At 40.1% G+C, this 20,616-nt stretch overlaps 1 protein-coding gene across 8 annotated transcripts in view; it reads right to left on the reverse strand.

The window, feature by feature from the left end:
* Positions 1–20,616, reverse strand: part of NSMCE2 (NSE2 (MMS21) homolog, SMC5-SMC6 complex SUMO ligase) — a 231,632-nt gene that overhangs the window by 131,399 nt on the left and 79,617 nt on the right. The gene's annotated exons all lie outside the window — the stretch shown is intronic.

The following is a 20,616-nucleotide window of genomic DNA, read 5'->3' on the forward strand; positions in this document are numbered from 1 at the left end:
ATCTTATTGATATCTTTAAGTGGATTTGTGTTAGTATCTCTGACAAGGTAAAAGCCAGAACTAGTAAACAGGCTGGGTTGGAGTACTCAGAATGAGTCATATATATATAGTAACAGACACTGGCCATATTCATTAAAATATTTAACACAAAGGCAGGAACCAGTATAAGTGAAAGTCACTCAGTCGTGTCTGACTCTTTGTGACCCCCATGGACTATACAGTCCATGGAATTCTCCAGGCCAGAATATTGGAGTGAGTACCCTTTCCCTTCCCCAGGGGATCTTCCCGACTCAGGGATCGAACCTAGGTCTCCCGCATTGCAAGCGGATTCTTTACCAGCTGAGCTACCAGGGAATCCCAACTAGTATAAAATAAATTACAAAAACAGATTCTGCCCACTGAGGACAACAATGACAGAGCACTACGACATGGAAGTAACTGAGAGGGAAAACACACAGTGATGCACAAAAGGGCGCGTGTACTTTCCATGTCAGAACTTGGGCTGTATGGTCGTCAAGCAAATGTCAATGGAAAAGAACATCAGAAAATAGAACGCTCCTAAAAGTTAAGGAACATAGTCAATGAAAATATGAGATTATTCAAGATGGCAAAGAGCTGATAACGTATGTAAGATAGAAATATTCTAAGGATAACAATAAGAAGTGGAATAAAATCAGTTTCCCTGGGTTATGCACATGGCAAAGACCAAAAAGGTTTAGTAACACCTGAGTTGGCCAGTATGTAGGAACTGGGCTCTCCCATATATTTTTGATGGGAATCAAAATTAATATATCTTTATGAAGGACAATTTGTCCTCCAAACTAAAACATTTTTAATTCACATATACTTTAACTCAGCAACTTCCCAGGATTTATCTCACAGATATAGGCCTACTGGTGTGGAGTTTTACATACATTAAAAATATTCGTTGCAGTAATGTTGGTGACAAAAAAGTCATTCCCACCATCAGGGAACTGGTTAACAGGATGAGCTGCTATGTAGCCATTAACACGAATGAGAACACCCTAACGTACTGATGTGGAAGAACACCCAAAATCTATTAAGTGAATTAAAAATAAAAAAGTCAAGTAAAACAGTGAGTCTAACATGCTACCATCAGCGCGCACACACACACACTTCAAAAAAGGACACATGAGAAAGCAGCAGCAGTAACTGCCTCTTAGGGAGGCAAAGACCCTTCTTTTTACCACATAGTCTTTGTACTTTGTGAATTTTACACTATGTGCATATATCCCCTAATCAAAAGATAAAAACATTAAAGAGGGCCAGGGAGAGACAGAGAGAGAGAGAGAGAGACAGAGACAGAGACAGAGAGAGAGAGACAGAGACAGAGACAGAGAGAGAGAGACAGAGAGAGAGTGAGTGTGTGTGTGTGTATTTGTACAGCGCACAGAAAAAGAGAGTTGATCTTAGGTGGCAGTGGTCAACAAAGCTTTCCTACAGAAGGCACCAGAGTAGTTACTTAGAGGCTGGGGAGGTTTCCAAGAGGACAGGTTGGATAGGCAGAAAGGAACAAGACGAAACCATTTTTTTCTCTGCAAAGGAAAGGTAGATCAGAAAGAGAGACTCACAGTGTGCAGATACCGAATGCTACCAACTTTCTCACGCTTCTCCTGGAGTAACTCTCTCTGAAAAAGTCATGTGTGTGATTATATAATATAATCCATTCAGTTCCTGAATGTCTGTTATAAGCCAGGAACTATGCTCAATGCTGAGGACATGAAAATGGATGAAATTTAGTCCTTGACCTCAATAAACTTTCTGATGAAAATGCAAGTCACAGAGCAGAAGAAAAACTCCACAGAGAAAACCCTGATTAGCCTGTATCTAAGAGCAGTTACTAATATCTACCCATTCTACACGATGGGGTGATAATGATGTTGGTGATGAAAATGAGAGCTAACACGTAACAGTTACTGTGTGCAAGATGCTCTTCTAAGGGACTTTCATATATTAATTCATTTAATCTTAACAGCAACCCTATGAAGTGGGTATACTCTTTTTATACCACTTTTAATAGAGAAACTGAGGCACAGAGTTTTTTTGTTTGTTTTTAACTTACCTATAGTTACACAGTGAGGGGTTAGACTTGAACTCAAAAAGTGTGACTGTAGAACTCAGCTATGAACTACTAGTGTGACCCTGAAAGAATTAGTGCTGATCTCAAAATAATAATACCATCTCACATTTATCTGCATAGGACTTTGCAGCTTACAAAACACTTTCATGTGTTATCTCATTTTCAATATAGAATAGCCCTCTGATACATTCTCTTTGAAATGAACACACATTTCAATTATTAAAATAAATGAAATAATAAAAGCTATTACAAATTCTCAAAATTCTCATCACTGAAAAATAACTGAAGAGGTAGAAAAGTTTTAAAGACATCTATTTGAATTCATTACGTGGTAATGTTAATGTTAGACAGTATTAGTCAAACATCACTGCTTTCAGAGGACAAGGCAATGACAGACTAAACAATGGGATTTATATACTTTAATTACCATTTAAACAGTGAAACACTGGCTCTAATTTACTAAAATAAAAATTATGATTTTTAAATTCTATTATTAATTATACAAATTATGTTGACCACTTTGGTGATTGGTTTAGATATGATACTATTTAATTAGCATTGAATAAAAGGCATTTTTTAAACATGGTAGGATTCTGACTTAGAGGCATTCAGTCATAATTCCAATAAAATGCATTTTAATCAATCCTCCTCTAAATAGTTTAGAACAAACTAGAACAGAAAGTTTGTCAAATTTAGGAAAGGAAATTCCCCAATTAATTTCTACCAACGTAGATCTTAAATAGATCCAGGCATGCTTGTAGAAAGTACCAGTCTGACATCAGTCAATGGGGGTTTCCTTACTTTTGTTAATTTTGGATTTCCTTGTCAGTGGGGACACACGATATTTATTTCTATTTTTCAAATCAATATATAAGTAAAGTGTGCATTACTAAGTGAAAATGAAGTGCACACAGCACTTAAAAAGTAAGACAAATATTCGTTACTCAGTTTTCCAACCAAAATACACAAAATCTGATGAAAGGAAACTAAACCTAGGCACAACTGGAGGGAAAAAAAAAACTGCTGGCCATCTTCCCAGTACAATATTTTCTACAGAGTCTTTCTACAGTATTATCTCATGCTCTTTAATATTTGCCACTTTGAAAGGCTCTCTTTAATTAAATACTTTCTTGAGAAAACACAACTCAATCCTAAACTGAAAATAGAATTCTCACCTCTCCACTTAATTCAAATTCTACCTCTTCTTCAAAGTCTTATTCAAAACTCATTTTCTCCACGAAGCCATCACCCTCTGATTTCAAAGATCTCTCCCTTCTCAGGTGTTAATTATATGAATCACATATCCTGGCAGCGGATCATCTGCCTCCTCTTATTCTTTTTCTAATTCAGCAGCACTCAGTTTATATCTCTCTCCTGGCACTTATTATTTTGTTTTGAGTGACAGGGATTTTAAATACCTAGTTCTCTGTTCCACCAAAAGAACTAAGTCATAGTCGTCTGTGCACAGTCTCTGACGAAAGCCCAGTCCCCGACACATCAGCAACAAATGCTTGCGGGTTTGAATGCATATAAATTTTGCCCGTTCTGTAAGAATACAGACTTCTTGAAAGAAAAGAATATGTCACATTTCTTCCTTCTCTAGTCCCAGATACTAAGCCTAATAAGTATGTGTGTTAGTTGCTTAGTCATGTCCGACTCTGCAACCCCGTGGACTATAGCCACCAAGCTCCTCTGTCCATGGGATTCCCAGATAAGAATATTGGAGTGGGTAGCCATTCCCTTCTCCAGGGGATCTTTGAGACCCAGGTTTCGAACCCAGGTCTCCTGCATTGCAGGCAGATTCTTCACCCAGGCACTAAACAGCCATTTTCTAACACACATTTGTTGAATGTATATTCAACATGCTATTGTTGTTTAGTTGCTAAGTTGTGTCCAACTCTTTTGCAACCCCCAAGGACTGTAGCCTGCCAGGCTTCTCAGTCCATGAGATTTCTTAGGTAAGAACACTGGAGCAGGCTGCCATTTTCTCCACCAAGGCATCCTCCTGAACCAGGAAATGAACCTGCTTCTCCCACACTGGCAGGCAGATTATTCACCAGAGCCACCTGGGAAGCCCATATTCAACCAGCTATAGTTTAATGTTACTTATGCTAAATTATCTCTTCAGTTGCTTTGATGTCCAAATAAACATGTCCTTGATCAAAGGGATGACTCAAAAAGATGAGCCTACTTCAATTACCCCTTATTTTGAGGGTTGCATATTGAGGAGAGTTTAGTAACACACACACACACACACACACACACACACGGAGAGGTTAGTAACACACACACACACACACACACACACACACAAGGAGAGGTTAGTAACACACACACACACACTCTGTTGTTTCAGTAGTTAAAAACTGTTATTTCATTGAAAACCTGGCCATAGTATCAATACTTTCTATCTCCTCCCACCAAAAAAGCAGGGTCCACTCTACCATCCCTTGAGTCTGGGCTACTCGGCAACCGCTTTGACCAACAGCCCAGCAAAAGTTACACTGTGTGATTTCCAAGCTGAAACCTCAAGAGCTCTTCTGTTTCTGTGCTTTCTCCCTTTTGCCACCACGTGGAAAACCCTGAACTAGTCTGCTGGAGGCTCAGACCACATGGAGTAGGGACAAGCTGTCCTAACTCAGGGCGCCCTAGATCAAGAAGCTCCAAGTCAGCCAGGCAGCTGGCTGCGACTGTGTGAGCAAGCCCAGCCACACCAGCAGCAGTATCACCAAGCTAAGGGATCCAGCCCATGTCTCCCACATTGCAGGCAGATTCTTTACCGTCTAAGCCACCAGGGAAGTCCCCAGTCCAGAGAAGCACAAGCCAAATGTATGGCTAGTTAAGTCACTAAGTTCTGGGGTGGCTCATTCCACAAGGTGACTGAGTTGGAAGCCCAATACTAATTTAAAACTGAACACCTGGATGATGTTACAACACCAGCTGCTATCCCACAGCAGTTCTCAACTTCAGAACCAACACAAATCATTTCTGTATATCTAATTATAACTGAATAAAGTATTCCAATTATCAATAAAGCACAATTTCTAAATAAAAAGTAATTGCTGGCTTTTTCATGAGAAATAGATGGGAAACAGTGGAAACAGTATCAGACTTTATTTTGGGGGGCTCCAAAATCACTGCAGATGGTGACTGCAGCCATGAAATTAATTCCACACTTGCTCCTTGGAAGGAAAGTTATGACCAACCCAGATAGCATATTGAAAAGCAGAAATATTACTTTGCTGACAAAGGTCCGTCTAGTCAAGGCTATGGTTTTTCCAGTGGTCAAGTATGGATGTGAGAGTTGGACTGTGAAGAAAGCTGAGCGCCGAAGAATTGATGCGTTTGAACTGTGGTGTTGGAGAAGACTCTTGAGAGTCCCTTGGACTGTAAGGAGATCCAACCAGTCCATTCTGAAGGAGCTCAGCCCTGGGTGTTCTTTGGAAGGAATGATGCTAAAGCTGAAACTCCAGTACTTTGGCCACCTCATGTGAAGAGTTGACTCATTGGAAAAGACTCTGATGCTGGGAGGGATTGGGGGCAGGAGGAAAAGGGGACGACAGAAGATGAGATGGTTGGATGGCATCACCGACTCGATGGACGTGAGTCTGAGTGAACTCCAGGAGTTGGTGATGGACAGGGAGGCCTGGTGTGCTGCGATTCATGGGGTCGCAGAGTCAGACACGACTGAGCGACTGAACTGAACTGAACTGACTTAAAAAATCTATTCTCTATCAAACGAGTACCTGTGATCTCTATTCCCTTATGCACCATGAGAATTTCTTTTTAATCCACACAATGGATTTCTTGCTTCAAAATTGGATAGGGGAAATCTGGTGTGACTTCTGCACTTTATTGCAAAAGAAGTGAAGCAAACTCTCAATCAATACTACCAACAAGGAGAAACACAGAAAATCAAAAGTTATAGCTAACTCCATACCCCTATCTTATTATTTTATGGAATTTAGTTTATGAATTTTGAAATACGGCTAATTTTTGGATTAAGACTGAGAAGTTTGTGCATACGTGAAAAAAGAAAGTGGAAGTTGCTCAGTCATGTTCGACTCTTTGCAACCCCATTGACTTAACAGTCCATGGGATTCTCCAGCCCAGAATACTGGAGTGGGTAGCCTTTCCCTTCTCCAGGGGATCTTCCTAACCCAGGGATCGAACCCAGGTCTCCTGCATGTAATAGGAAATTCAACTAAAATAAGCAAACAACTCTTTCACCCTTTAATATTTTGACCTATATGTCTCTTGGACCTTTTTCTACTTCTATTCATGGCTTCTAACCCACTAATGGTGATCAGAATCCATATGCAATACTTATACTGCTTTAAAATTCAATATTATATGATAAAACATTTTCTAAACATCTCTTTGTCTCCAAATTTTCCTACTAAATATCACTGAGAAATATCTTTGTTACAGTAGATTCCCCCAAAGCACAATTACCAAGAAAACATTTTAAAGAATCTCATTATATACTCTGCACCTTTAATACTCAGTTATTATAATTATCTTAAATTATCATTGTATTATCAAAGCTGAAGCTTGATCCTCACATACAGTTTGCATATTTTATTAACAACAACGTTGGTATTTATAACCTGTAATTTTAACATGCTTCTCCCAAACTTCTGCCCCTCTGGGGCCTCCACCTCTCTTCCAACTTCAAACTCCAGTCTCTAGGTCATGTGACTATCAGAATTCAGCTGTAGGCCAATGGCTATCAGAACAAAACAGAGTAGCTTACTGCTTCTCAAAGCCTGGAATTCTGAAAACATAATAATATACTTTCTATTTTTAGAGGTGGGGTCATAGGGGAACTTGCTATTCGAGTCAAATGAGTCACTCAAGATGAGAAAGTTAATATATTTCAGTCAGTATGTGTGTGCTGGCATGTGCCATCGCCTAAAGCAGTGGACAGAGAACATTTTATTTTAAAGGATGGTATGCATAGATGTTGAAATATCAGATTATAAATAAGGTATCTCAGTATTGGTTTCCACTGTGCACACTATTTAAACAAAGGAGCCTATTTCAAAGCCACTATAAACTTTACTTCAAATTCCTCTTCTTGTCAAATAATCTCACATGCTAACTTTTGCCATTAGATACCCCTCACCAGATTAAAGCTTCTTTAAAGCTCCCAATACTTTGGCCACCTGATGCAAAGAACGGACTCACTGGAAAAGAGCCCCATGCTGGGAAAGATTGAAGGTGGGAGGGGAAGGGGACAACAGAGGATGAGACGGTTGGATGGCATCACCAACTTGATGGACACGAGTTTGAGTAGTCTCTGGGAGTTGGTGATGGACAGGGAAGCCTGGCGTGCTGCAGTCCATCAAGTTGCAAAGAGTCAGACTTGATTGAGCGACTGAACTGAACAGACTGAAAGGTCCCACGTAATAGCTGTGCACTTATTCTACCTTGGGGAGGACTCCACGAAGTCCATGGTATCTGTATCAAGGCAGATGGGTAAACTTTTTCGTAACCAAGTGAAGAGAGGGGTGGGTACAAAGAATATTTCATGAAGAGACTACTAAGTGTGAAAGCCTAGAGGTGAAGGAGAACACAATACTTTCTGGGAACTCCAAGTGTCCGGATCAAAGGGCTAGAAAGAAAAGTGGTGAGAAAGTGAAAAAAGAAAAGGAAAAAAAAAAGTCTGGTTGCCAGAATAATCTTTATGCCACGAGGGTTGGGAGGGCCTTTGAAAGGTACACAGTGGACAACCATGACCAGACCTACACTTTTAGAACCATCACTCACTCTAGCAAAAACTGACAAGAGGCAACTCCTGGGACAGGGAACACATAAGAGACTGAGAGTAGTGGAGCAGCAGGAGCAGAAAGAAATGGAGAGAGGCTTGGCAGGGGGTTTCAGGAATGGGACTAGACAGTGCGTCTTAGTGACTGGCTGAACAGTTCTACACATCTCTTGGTAGGAATAATTTTTTGCTTTTGGTAAATGTAAAAATAAAATTGTTATGCTCTGAAGCAGAAGGAAAATATACCTACATAAGCAACAACTATATTTTCTTAACTCTGTAATACTCTCAAATGGAAGATGCATAGTCAACTTCACGCTTTGTGTGTGGGTGGAAAAATCAGTGCTACTGTGTAACAGGAGAGATGGAGGTTACTTAAGCCTGATGGTTGGGGAAGGGATTAAAAACTCTGAAGGGTAACTTGTAAGTTTCCTGCTAAAGCAGTTGAAGTGAAGTCACAGAACAGTGTCCCCCTAGGGAAAGAGGAAGGAAGTACTTTCCACCAGTAAGCAGCCAATGGTCAAACGGGGCAAGGAAGGTTGCCAGAAAGTCTGGGAACACCTCCAGCCAATTGGCAGCCAGACTTTGTACTTAGTGCACGGTTCTGCCTGAGTCTGCCAAAGGGACTTGGATGAAAAGGGACACGATGCCTGACCCTATGCTCTCATTCCAAGGCCGAGTGTGCGTCAAAGGATCTGCCATGCATGGAATATTTGTCCTGTGGGAGAAAAAAAGGTGCCCTCCCCTTAACCCTTTCCCTTATAGGTCTTCACTTACTTCCCAAATATACAGGAAGCACTGGTGCCATGCCAAGGTGCTGTCCTAGGTGCCACAGACAATGTGCGGTGCCTGCCCTCGCTCAGTAGGTGCTCCGACCAAGCACCCCACAACTAAAGCAAACTGATTCTTCTGCCCAGGAAAACTTCAGTATTTTATTTTAAAAAATTAGCTACATTTATCCTGGAAAGCTCTACTCAACATCTTTCATCAACGTCCCCACCCCACTCTCGTCTCTCCAAGTTTTCTGAGTCAAGTTCTAGGGCCCTGTCATCTCGAGTGGCCAGTTTGCTTTTTTGCCTCACTCTCCAAAACATGAATTACTTGTCTGCAGTCCTGGTGTCTAGCCTTGTGTTCTGCATTATCAGAGGTGCTAATTCACTAAAAAATGTAATTTGAAATAAGTGACTGGGGGATTTAAAAAAAATAAAGAAAAGCTTAATAGCCAGATTCAGACACAAAGGGGGTCCTCTGCAGTTAAATGCTGATCTGTAACAGAATCCCTAACACAGTGAAGGCCCATGCACGGCAGTGATGAACAGCGGCAGCTCCAATGCATCTGCTCATAATGAACACACGTCACCGGGGCAGCATGGCTCGCTATGTGTCTAGGGCTGTTCCCGACACTTCACTCTCTGCCTCCTATCAAGAAAAGGTTGCCAAAACCAATATTGTACTGAAAAATGATCTGTCACCTTATCAACATTTTTTGTTCACACCCTTGTCAATGACAGAACATTCCTTAACTACTTGACAGTCTATTTTATCCTTCTTTACAATCTCTTAACACTTTTACAAAAGAACCAAACATTTTGTCTCCTTGTACTTAAGGACGTGTGACAACTGCTAATCAAGTATAAAATATTTAACTTTTGAAATAAAAATTATTAAAGTTAATGCCTTTAAGCAAGTTAAAAAAAGATTAGGAAACTAATATTTGAGGGAGTGTATTACAGTTTATAATAGCACTTTCACTTTTCATTTTAAAATATCTGGTTTAATCCCTATACAACTCTAGGGACTAAGAAGCATTATTATTATATTACCTATACTTTACAGAAATGTAAAATTCTATTTACTGGATCAAAAACACAAACTATTATTCAGAATCTCAATTCATATTTTCTGATCCCAAATTCTAGGATCTTTCCATGGGTTGGACAGTCTCTGCTCTTAACAGTGTTATTAATGGAGATGATTAAATACATGGCTTAAAAAAGTTATCAAGAAAATAGATTTCATGACTAAAATATTAACAAATACAAGGCAAATAATTCTGCAGGACAATACTTGAATATAACAAAAATATTATTATTAAAGCTATCAATTTTGCATATGAACATACTACTTTGTTTTAGAGCTAGTAAGATGTGTACTATATTCCACTTAAAGACTGTAAAGTGAGTAGAGGCTACCTAGGTGCCAAAGACCAGAATGTAAGCTTGAATGTAAACTAGGGATTTGTCTAGTTTATTCACTACCACATTCTCAGCATACTCAATAAACACTGCTTGAATGAATGAATGTGAACTACAACATGGAATACAAAAATGAGGCTTTCAGATATAGAATTACATATAAAGGTAGTTTACAATCAAACCCAGGACACCAAGTACAATTTAACTTATTAGGTAATTGCTGAGGGATTTATATATGCCCGTACCTATGCTTCGTATTTTTGGACCTTCCCTTTTAGATAATAAGCTGCATGAGACTTGGAATTAGAAGTCAGATTCGTGTCCTCTACAATGCCTAGCTAAACAACCTTGGGTATATAAGCTACTTTCAACCTTGATTGTACATTAGTACCACCCAGAGAACTTTAAAAAATGCCTAGAGCCCCATATGACACCAACTAATTAATTCTGAATTTCTGGGGGGTGGAATTGAACTCTAATTTTACTTTTAAGGTTCACAGCTGATACTGATATCCAGTGATAGGTAAGCGCCACTACTGCAAACCAATGGTCCTCAAACTCTGGCTTAGAGGAGATCACCTGGAGGGCTTGTTAAAATTCAGTCCCGTCCCCAGAGTTTCCGATTCAGTTGCTCTTGAGTACATCTGAAAAATCTGTATTTTCAGTAAGTTTCCAGGTGATGCTGATGGCTGCTGGTGTGGGAACAGACTGAGTGAGAACCACTGCCCCAAACTGTCTAAAATGACTCTTGGATAAACTAAATAATAAATGTAGGAGATACACGAATACCAAAACATGAACATTATATGAAAAATTTAAGCACAAAAAAGGAACTTCATGTTCAGCATCATTGTCATTAGAAAAACACAAACTAAGTCTACAATGAGCTAACCTTACAGACTTACTAGAATGGCTAAAATTAAAAACAAAACCAAAATAACCCAAGGACTGGTGAGGGTACACAGCAACTATTAATACAATACTTAACGGGCATATAAGATGGGACCATGCTGGAAAACAGTCTATCAGTGTCTTGTAAGTTAAATGTGTACTCACCACATAAGCCAGCAGTTGCACACCTAGATATTTATCCTAGAGAAATTAAAACTCACATTCACATAAAAGCCTACACATGACACTTGGAACAGCTTTAAACATAATGGCTCCAAGCTGGAAGCCACTGAAACGACCTTGAATTGGTGACTGAACAGAAGAGCATATAACTATGGTACATCTATATGACGGACTATTATAGCAACACGACGCAACAAACTGCGGATGAAACTCACATGCGTTCTTGCTTTAGTGGAAAAAAGCCACTTACAAGGCTACACCCTGCATGACTCCATGTATGCAGCAAGCTAGAAAAGCCAAAACTATATGGAGAAAAAAAAACAAACAGTGGTTCCCCAGAGGCTGGTAGGAGCCAGATGTCAACTACAAATGGATACTCATTATATTCATCTAATAATTACAAACTAGCTCCTTCCAATCTCAGGAACTAATACCTCAACAAGACAATTCTTAAGCGTGATGTGCATCTCTCCAGGACACTTACTCCTATTCTGGGGTCAGGCTGCTTTCTGGGCACGGATGACATCACACTCTCTCAAAATAAGCCACCAGGAGAGAAACACCCACAGTCCACAGTTTGTTTAAACTTGCTGCTGACTCATTCCTCCCTTGATACCTGAACCTTTCTTTCCTAATAACTTTAATTATAGTCATCTCTCATTCTAAAGCTTCCCCTCTCCTCAGAGATGTATTTGTTATCCTTCTGACCTCCTGATAGTGAGACACTGGGTAAATATGTCACCTCCAGGAACCAGTCTGCTAAAAACAGAACCTGCATTTTCCACGCATTCCTCTCCGGCACGTGGATGCTGCAAAGATTAAAAGGGATGATGGATGTGCATGGGATTACTGCTGCTATGCTTGAAGTATATTTCATGGAATTTGTTCTAAACTTGTGGTGTAATAAACATCCTATTCCTTTCTCCCTAGCACGGCAACTATTCACACCGGAAAAGGCATTCTCCTGCACTATTTACTGAATGTATTGCCAAAACCATGGGATCTGCAAAAGGAGGACTCAGTTTCACTCTGTAACTTACTCTGTGACCTTGACCAAATTACTCACCTTTTGAGTCTCACTTCTTTATAAAATGGGCTCAGCTACAACGTGATTCTCTAGGGGCTGCTTTGAAAGCAATATCAGCACACATAAAATACTATATAAGGCCTGATATGAACCCTACTCCCTGATCTCTAAACACAAGTGACTAAGCAAGAGGTTCTCAGCCAGATGGAGCAGATTCCATCAGTGTCACCAGAGGGCATCAACAGAGATTCATAATCTGGGTTCACTGTTCACTACCTGAGAGTCCCAGAACACATCAATTTTTAAAGAGATGCACGAAATGCTTTAATTGAGAGAAGGAAAAAAAAAAGTGGAAAGGTTTTCAAGAGTTGATGTGGTATACAAGGGAAAGAACGTGAACTCTGGTGTCACCTAAACCTGGGTTTGAATTTAAGCACTTATGACCTGAGGGAAGCCATCTCACCTCTCTGCATATTTCCTAATCTATAATACAGGTATAGTTGCTGTAGAACTGTGAGAAATAAACAATAATGTATATAAAGTATACGAATACCTTTTATAGGCAAGCCCTCAAACAATGCCTGTGCATTAATACTCCAACTAGCACGGATTAAGCACCACCTGTAGTAGGCATCGTACAAAGCCTGGTCACCACTTCTATCAGTACAGTGACGCTCAACATGCTCCAAGCCAGGCTGCAGCAATACGTGAACCGTGAACTCCCTGATGTTCAAGTTGGTTTTAGAAAAGGCAGAGGAACCAGAGATCAAATTGCCAGCATCCTCTGGATCATAGAAAAAGCAAGAGAGTTCCAGAAAAACATCTATTTCTGCTTTATTGACTATGCCAAAGCCTTTGACTATGTGGATCACAATAAACTGTGGAAAATTCTGAAAGAGATGGGAATACCAGACCACCTGACCTGCCTCTTGAGAAACGTATATGCAGGTCAGAAAGCAACAGTTAGAACTGGGCATGGAACAACAGACTGGTTCCAAATAGGAAAAAGAGTACATCAAGGCTGTATACTGTCACCCTGCTTATCTAACTTCTATGCAGAGTACATCATGAGAATGCTGGGCTGGAAGAAGCACAAGCTGGAATCAAGATTGCCGGGAGAAATATCAAGCACCTCAGATATGCAGATGACACCACCCTTATGGCAGAAAGTGAAGAGGAACTAAAAAGCCTCTTGATGAAAGTGAAAGAGGAGAGCAAAAAAGTTGGCTTAAAGCTCAACATTCAGAAAACGAAGATCACGGCATCTGGTCCCATCACTTCATGGGAACTAGATGAGGAAATAGTGGAAACAGTGTCACACTTTATTTTTTTGGGCTCCAAAATCACTGCAGATGGTGATTGCAGCCATGAAATTAAAAGACACTTACTCTTGGGAAGGAAAGTTATGACCAACTTAGATAGCATATTTAAAAGCAGAGACATTACTTTGCCAACAAAGGTCCGTCTAGTCAAGGCTATGGTTTTTCCAGTAGTCATGTATAGATGTGAGAGCTGGACTGTGAAGAAAGCTGAGCGCTGAAGAATTGATGCTTTTGAACTGTGGTGTTGGAGAAGACTCTTGAGAGTCCCTTGGACTGCAAGGAGATCCAACCAGTCCATTCTAAAGGAGATCAGTCCTGGGTGTTCATTGGAAGGACTGATGTTGAAGTGGAAACTCCAATATTTTGGCTTCCTCATGAGAAGAGTTAACTCACTGGAAAAGACCCTGATGCTGGGAGGGATTGGGGGCAGGAGGAGAAGGGGACGACCAAGGATGAGATGGCTGGATGGCATCACCGACTTGATGGACATGAGTTTGGGTGAACTTTAGGAGTTGGTGATGGACAGGGAGGGCTGGTGTGCTGCGACTCATGGGGTCGCAAAGAGTTGGGCACAACTGAGCGACTGAACTGAACTGAACTGAATACTATTTTCCTAAAAGAATAGGGGAAACTCTAGAGTGAAGGTGGAGTATACGGGCATCTTTTATTGCTTATTACAACATGCATGTAGAAAAGCCAATTTTTCACTCCCAAAGAGCTCCCTGATAGCTTAATGCCCTGATTAAAACTCCACCACAACAGAATCAATCTAATCTGAATTAGTTTCACTAGCTGTTGAGAGTCCCCTGGACTGCAAGGAGATCAAATCAGTCAACTCTAAAGGAAATCAGTCCTGAACATTCACTGGAAGGACTGATGCTGAAGCTGAAGCTGAAGCTCCAACAGTCTGGCCACCTGATGTGAAGAACTGACTCCTTAGAAGAGATCCTGATGCTGGGAAAGATTGAAAGCAGGAAGAGAAGGGGACGAGGATGAGATGAATGGATGGTTTCACCGACTCGAGGGACATGAATCTGAGGAAGCTCCGGGAGCTGGTGATGGACAGGGAAGCCTGGTGTCCTGCAGTCCATGAGGTTGCAAAGAGTCAGACACAACTGAACAATGAACTGAACCCCAAATCTGCTTTAAAGTGTAAAACTTCCTAGGAAATAACTTTATGAAACAGAAGAGAGAGGATAGCTACATCTCTTTCTAATTCTCTCTCCTTGGCATCTCGTGTCATCTGGTTCTACTGTTTATGAGCTTTGTAACCCTGGGCATATCACTTAATCTCTCGGAAGCTGCTTCATCATTAAGACGGGAATGGTAGCACTTAGCTACCCCTGATGTAAATAAAGACCTCCGGGAAAGAGAAACCATCTGGGTGGGAAACACAAAGAAAGCAGAAGGGAGGAAAGAGCCACAAAAGAATCAGACAGAATGACTCAAAGAGGAAGAAGGAGAGAGGCAAATACACAAAGAATACAACATTTGCACAGGGCGTAAATTTCACTCAATAAGCATGAGTCCTCAGGCCAGGGATATAATCCACTGTGGAAAAGTCAATCTCTTGTGAAACTTATGACTTTTAGCATTTCCCAATAATTAGTGGTCATCCAGCAAATGAATAGTGATGATGTCATCAATATTAAAGAAAAAATGAAGATCAACTAAGGGCCACAGAGATGATAAAATTGTCTATAGAAGAGCCAGCAAGCTTAAACTTTTAAAGTTTGCTTAAATGTTCTAAGCAAGTGAGCATCAATTCCTGAGTATGATACTGCTGTGGTGTTAAAAACTATGTGTTGCTACATATACAATACATTTACACTAACATATCATATAACAGCTTATAACACAGAATCATGTATGTTGTCTTTTCTGAGTAATTTAAAAAATAAAGGACTGTCAAAGGTAATATAGTTGTTAACCCTCTGCTGCTGATTTTAGGTCCCAAAGCCATGCATGCCAATTTTCTTCCTCTTCTTCTCTACTGATGGCACAATATTGAAGGGAAAAGATGTTTTACCATGAGACTACCTTAACTGGATTCTGACCCTCTTTTTCTAGTTGAGTAATTCTGTTCTATAAATATTACCTGAGCTCCAACTAGATAAGGAACAAAAGGAACACAGAGATGAATGAGAAACTACTCCTACTTTAAAGGGGCTTGGGCTTTGGTTAATTGCAGGCCAGCAATATATGTTGTCTGGATAGACAGTTATATTGCACGACAAAGAGATTTAAAGGTTGAAGGGGATCAGCATTAAGTCAGGTTGGTCAACACCTGGTGTAGTTTAAACACATGGAACATATTTCTAAGCACCTCCTTTTCTTCTTCCTCGCCTCTCTCCTTCCAGTAGGCTTCAAAACTCATATACACCTTTCCAATCCTCAAAACAGCTAATCTTCCCTAAAACTCCCCTGTTCATCTGCAACTGGTGTAGGGGATTCCCCTACTTGGCCCCTCAACATAAAATCTCCACCTGCTTTTCAACAGAATCCACTGGGTTCCTACTCCACATTCCCAAACGGCAGGAAATGCATACTCTGGCCTTATTTTGAAGTATCTTGAAACAAAAGCATCCCTTTTGCTGAAGAAATCATAATCTACTGTTAATTGACCAAATTAATACTGATGTCCCCTGTTAAGTGCTTAACAAGGCACTGAAAAATGGTATTATGAGAATGCAAAATCAAAGCTCACAAACTGACAGTTCTGTTTGCACAGTGGTTCAAAAAATTTAGTAACTAAAAAATGATCAGCTAAACTTCTGGGTTTTCCCCAAAACCTGAAGATCGGGTAACACTGTGTCCACCCTCCCTCATAGCAGCAGGGATTGGCCAGGTTACAGGCATCTCCTTTAGGTAGGGCATAAGCTGTTGGGTGGGCTTCCCAGAATCTGCTTGCCAATGCAGGAGACACCAGTTCAGTCCCTGGGTCTGGAAGATTCCTTGGAGTAGGAAACGGCAACCCGCTCCAGCATCCTTGTCTGAGAAATTTCGTGGACAGAGGAGCCTGGTGGGCTACAGTCCATGGGGTTGCAAAGAGACATGACTGAGCGACTAAACACAAGCTCTCAGGTATATGGCAGTTCTCCTGAAGACTCTTGTGACCATCAAGGATCTGTGCCATACATACCAGGTACCTAGACCTCAAGGAATACAGAGGAAGGCAAAACACAGAAGCCCTGCTCATTCGGAATGACACTGTGGCTTTGAACAGATGATGAAGGATGGGGTAAGCAACCCACAAAGAACAGTAAAGGTATTCTAGTATTCTTAAGGAACTCCCTATCTAACAGAATCTGTGAGCAAATCTTTTTGTGAAGTGAATGGCCACTCCCTATTTTATCAGTTTTGAGCCCTACAATGAGCATGTTTCAAGTGATGGCACATAGTTATTTTCTAAACCCATATAATTTACAAGATTATAGTGTGAATTCCTACACACACACTGAAAAATTATTATGAGAAGTGATAACGATTTTTTTGTCCAGATTTATGTATCACTTAAATTGACTTCTGAGTTTCACACATGGATTCAATTATCTCTGTATCTCGTATTCTGCATATCTCATATATGATCTAAGTATACTGTTAAATTTGTGGTGAACATCTTCAGATTAGCAAATCTGCATTAAAAGACATACCCTTTTAACATTTAAAGGTACCATCAAAATTACATTTCCCATTATTTAATACCAAAGCTCTCAGATTCACAGTAAATTCTATTTTGACAACAAAGTGAAGCCCTTAAATTGTAAAGGTTTCTAAGTATGAACTATTGTAAATGCCCTCAATTTCTGCCTTGCTGACCTATACTAAAACTTTTGATGCCTACTAGTTATATAATTGGTAAGTGAATAAGGGACACCAGAAAGATTACTTGATAACTTGAGAAAGTGTTTATACAGAAAGTGAAAGTTGTATCCGACTCTTTGCAACCCCATGGAATTCTCCAGGGCAGAATACTGGAGGGAGTTGGCATTCCCTTCTCCAGGGGAACCTTCCAACCCAGGGATCGAACTCAGGTCTCCCTCATTACAGGCGGATTCTTTACCATCTGAGCACCAGGGAACCTCAAGAATACTGGAGTGGGTAGCTGATCCCTTCTCCAGTGACCTTCCCAACCCAGGAGTTGAACCGGGGTCTCTGGCTTTGCAGGCAGATTCTTTACCAGATGAGTTACCAGGGAAGCCCATTTATACAGAGCCATCTACATATTCTAATTAAGTTTTCCTGGCATTAAAATCACAGGAAACCATGAGTTGCAATACTGTAAACTGTTTAAGTAAAAGAGACAAGGAAGAGAGAATATTACAATATGAATATACTGTTCAGGTAAATTAAAATAATTTTATCCAACTAGGTCTGGTTCTGTCTGTCCTAAACCAAGTCATATTGTTTATTTTACAACTTGGGTTAGTAAGACCATGATTACCATTTAGGGGAACAGAATTCTCTTCTGTGAAAATTGTTTCCTGGCTCATTTATCATCACTGCCACAAAATATAAAAATTATCTTCAATCACAATCTTGATTTGTATGACTCTAAGAATTAGCCCTAAGAAAAACAGGTGGTACTGGTACGGAGATCAGGCTACTTATTTATTGACTCAAACTCAGGTCTTCTGGCTACTAAAGTCACATTCTTTCCACTATGCTTTACTAGCTCTTTCTCAATAATAACTTAAATGTAAAGTAAACTTTCAGAGTTTGCAAGGATCTACTATCTCATTTAACCTTGGTAATAATCCTAGGAAGTTGAGGCAGACATAATACCTCTAACACTCAGGACACTGGGTACCCACACATAAAACGATTTGCCCAAAGAAGATGGATCGAATGCCTGGCAATATCTGCAAGACACAAATAACTACTAAAAAACCTTACTGTGTGCAACTGAAGTATGTGGCCTTCAGAGTAAGCATATCCTCAAATGAGTATAATTCATCTGCTGCTGTTATATTCTAGAGATGGTAAATACCAGATATCTGCACTGCTTCTCTTCTTTTCCCACAATCCTTCAGCACACTCTTTCTCGCAAGGCCTGAACCTAGCCTCCGAAGCATTTTGAACACATAGTTCCAGGCAACTCCTATCAACCAACACAGATAAAATCTGCATTCCTGTTCTTCCTCCATTAAGGCCCACTTGTATAATATTTGTTTTTGACATTTTGTCTTTGCTTTTGCTTGGATATTTGCTTTCATGGCTCTACCAGAATTGTATATATTATCTTCTCCAGGTCCTGGAACTCTGCCTTGTTTTGATCTCAGAGCACCAGCTGCAAAGACTCATATACAGCAGGCACATAAGGTGTTCTGAATATACCAGAGAAAAATGCATGGTACTTAGGAAAACATCTTGGAGAAGGAAATGGCAACCCACTCCAGTACTCTTGCCCAGAGAATCCCGTGGACAGAGGAGCCTGGTGGGCTGCCGTCCATGGGGTTGCACAGAGTTGGACATGACTGAAGCGACTTAGCATGCATGCATGGGTTGGAGAAGGAAATAGCAACTCCCTCCAGTATTCTTGCCTGGAGAATCCCAGGGACAGAGGAGCTGGTGGGTTGCCATCGATGGGGTCGCACAAAGTCGGACATGACTGAAATGACTTAGCAGCAGCAGCAGGAAAAAATCTAAAGTTAACAACGACAAAAATACCTTCCCTTATTTCTAATTACCACTCAGGAAAGAGTCAGATAGTAAAAACAAGTTTTGTGGGTCAGATGATTTCTGATGCAACCACTCAACTCTGCCATTATGATGTAAAGCACCTATAAACAACATGTAAATAAATGAATGTGTCTAGATTCTAATAAAAATTTACTTATGAACACTAAAATCTAAATTATTTAATCTTCACATCACATTCTTCTCTTGACTTTTTCTCCCTAACAATTGAAAAATATTAAAATAAAAACAAAAACAAAAAAATCTTAGCTGGTAAGTCATAGAGAAAAAGGGTGTAGGCTGGATTTGGCCAATGGGGCCAAATGTACTCACCCTTGGCCTAAATCTGTGGTTTTCAAAATGAGAATTTCAGGTGGTCTGCAAGATCCTTTCAGCAAGTCCAACTACCTACGTGTGAAGCTGGACTTTCTTTGGTCCAACCAACACACTTAAAAAAAGTCAATCGTCAATCAAAACAATGCACAACAGATTAAATGCATAAGCAAATATGAAGACCCAGCTGCATTCGATTAAGCCGGAAATCGAAAGATTTGCAAAAATGTAAAATAACGCCACTCTTCCCACTAATTTTTCTTTGTTTGGAAAATACCTAGTTATATGTCATAATGTTCTTTATATTAACATGTAATAGACTTATGATTGATTTTTTAAGTGCATTAATATTTTTTAAGTTCCTCAGTTTTGATTTCTATTTAGATGCCAACAGCTACAACCCATGAAAAGTTAAAAAGCTGTCTGGGGGCCCTAAATAAAAAATAATTTTAAAAAATATGCTGTTTGTTGTACACACAAACACACACACACACACACACACACGTAAACTGGCCACACACCATGGCACGTGGGATCTTAGTTCCCTAATCAACCAGGGATCAAACCTGCATCCTCAGCAATGGAAGCACAAAGTCTTAACCACTGGACCACCAAGAAAGTCCCTGGCCCTCAGTAAATTTAAGAATGTAAGGGGTTCTTGAGACCGGTCACTTTGAGAACCAGCCGCTGAGCTGCAGCAGGATTAACTGCTGTAGGCTGAGCTGCCTTGAGAAATTAGGTCAGACCTGATTTTGGTCTCCTTGATTTCCCCCCACCTAAGAGCTTCCTGGTATTTCTTTCATTAAGTCCTTATTTGGTAAAATGTAATCCCATGCAATTTATGTTCTTAAATAATAAAGTTGGTGAAAATGTGGGGTGATTTTCATTGAAAGAACTCTTCTACTATGTGCAGACCATAAAAATGCTTTAGCCTTTGTCAAAATAGGCAACTAGATTCAAGTATCTCTCCCTGGCTTGTCTTTTCCAACCTTAAAAAAAAAAAATCCACAAAATTACTATTGTAATTCCTTGCCTTCAGAACATCTCTCAAAATAAACAGATTCACCAGCTTCTTTATAAATTATAATCTCTTTGACTTGGCTCCACAAAACTGT

Source organism: Ovis aries, chromosome 9 (genome assembly GCF_016772045.2).
Source record: "Ovis aries strain OAR_USU_Benz2616 breed Rambouillet chromosome 9, ARS-UI_Ramb_v3.0, whole genome shotgun sequence".
In the NCBI taxonomy this organism is placed as follows: domain Eukaryota; kingdom Metazoa; phylum Chordata; class Mammalia; order Artiodactyla; family Bovidae; genus Ovis; species Ovis aries.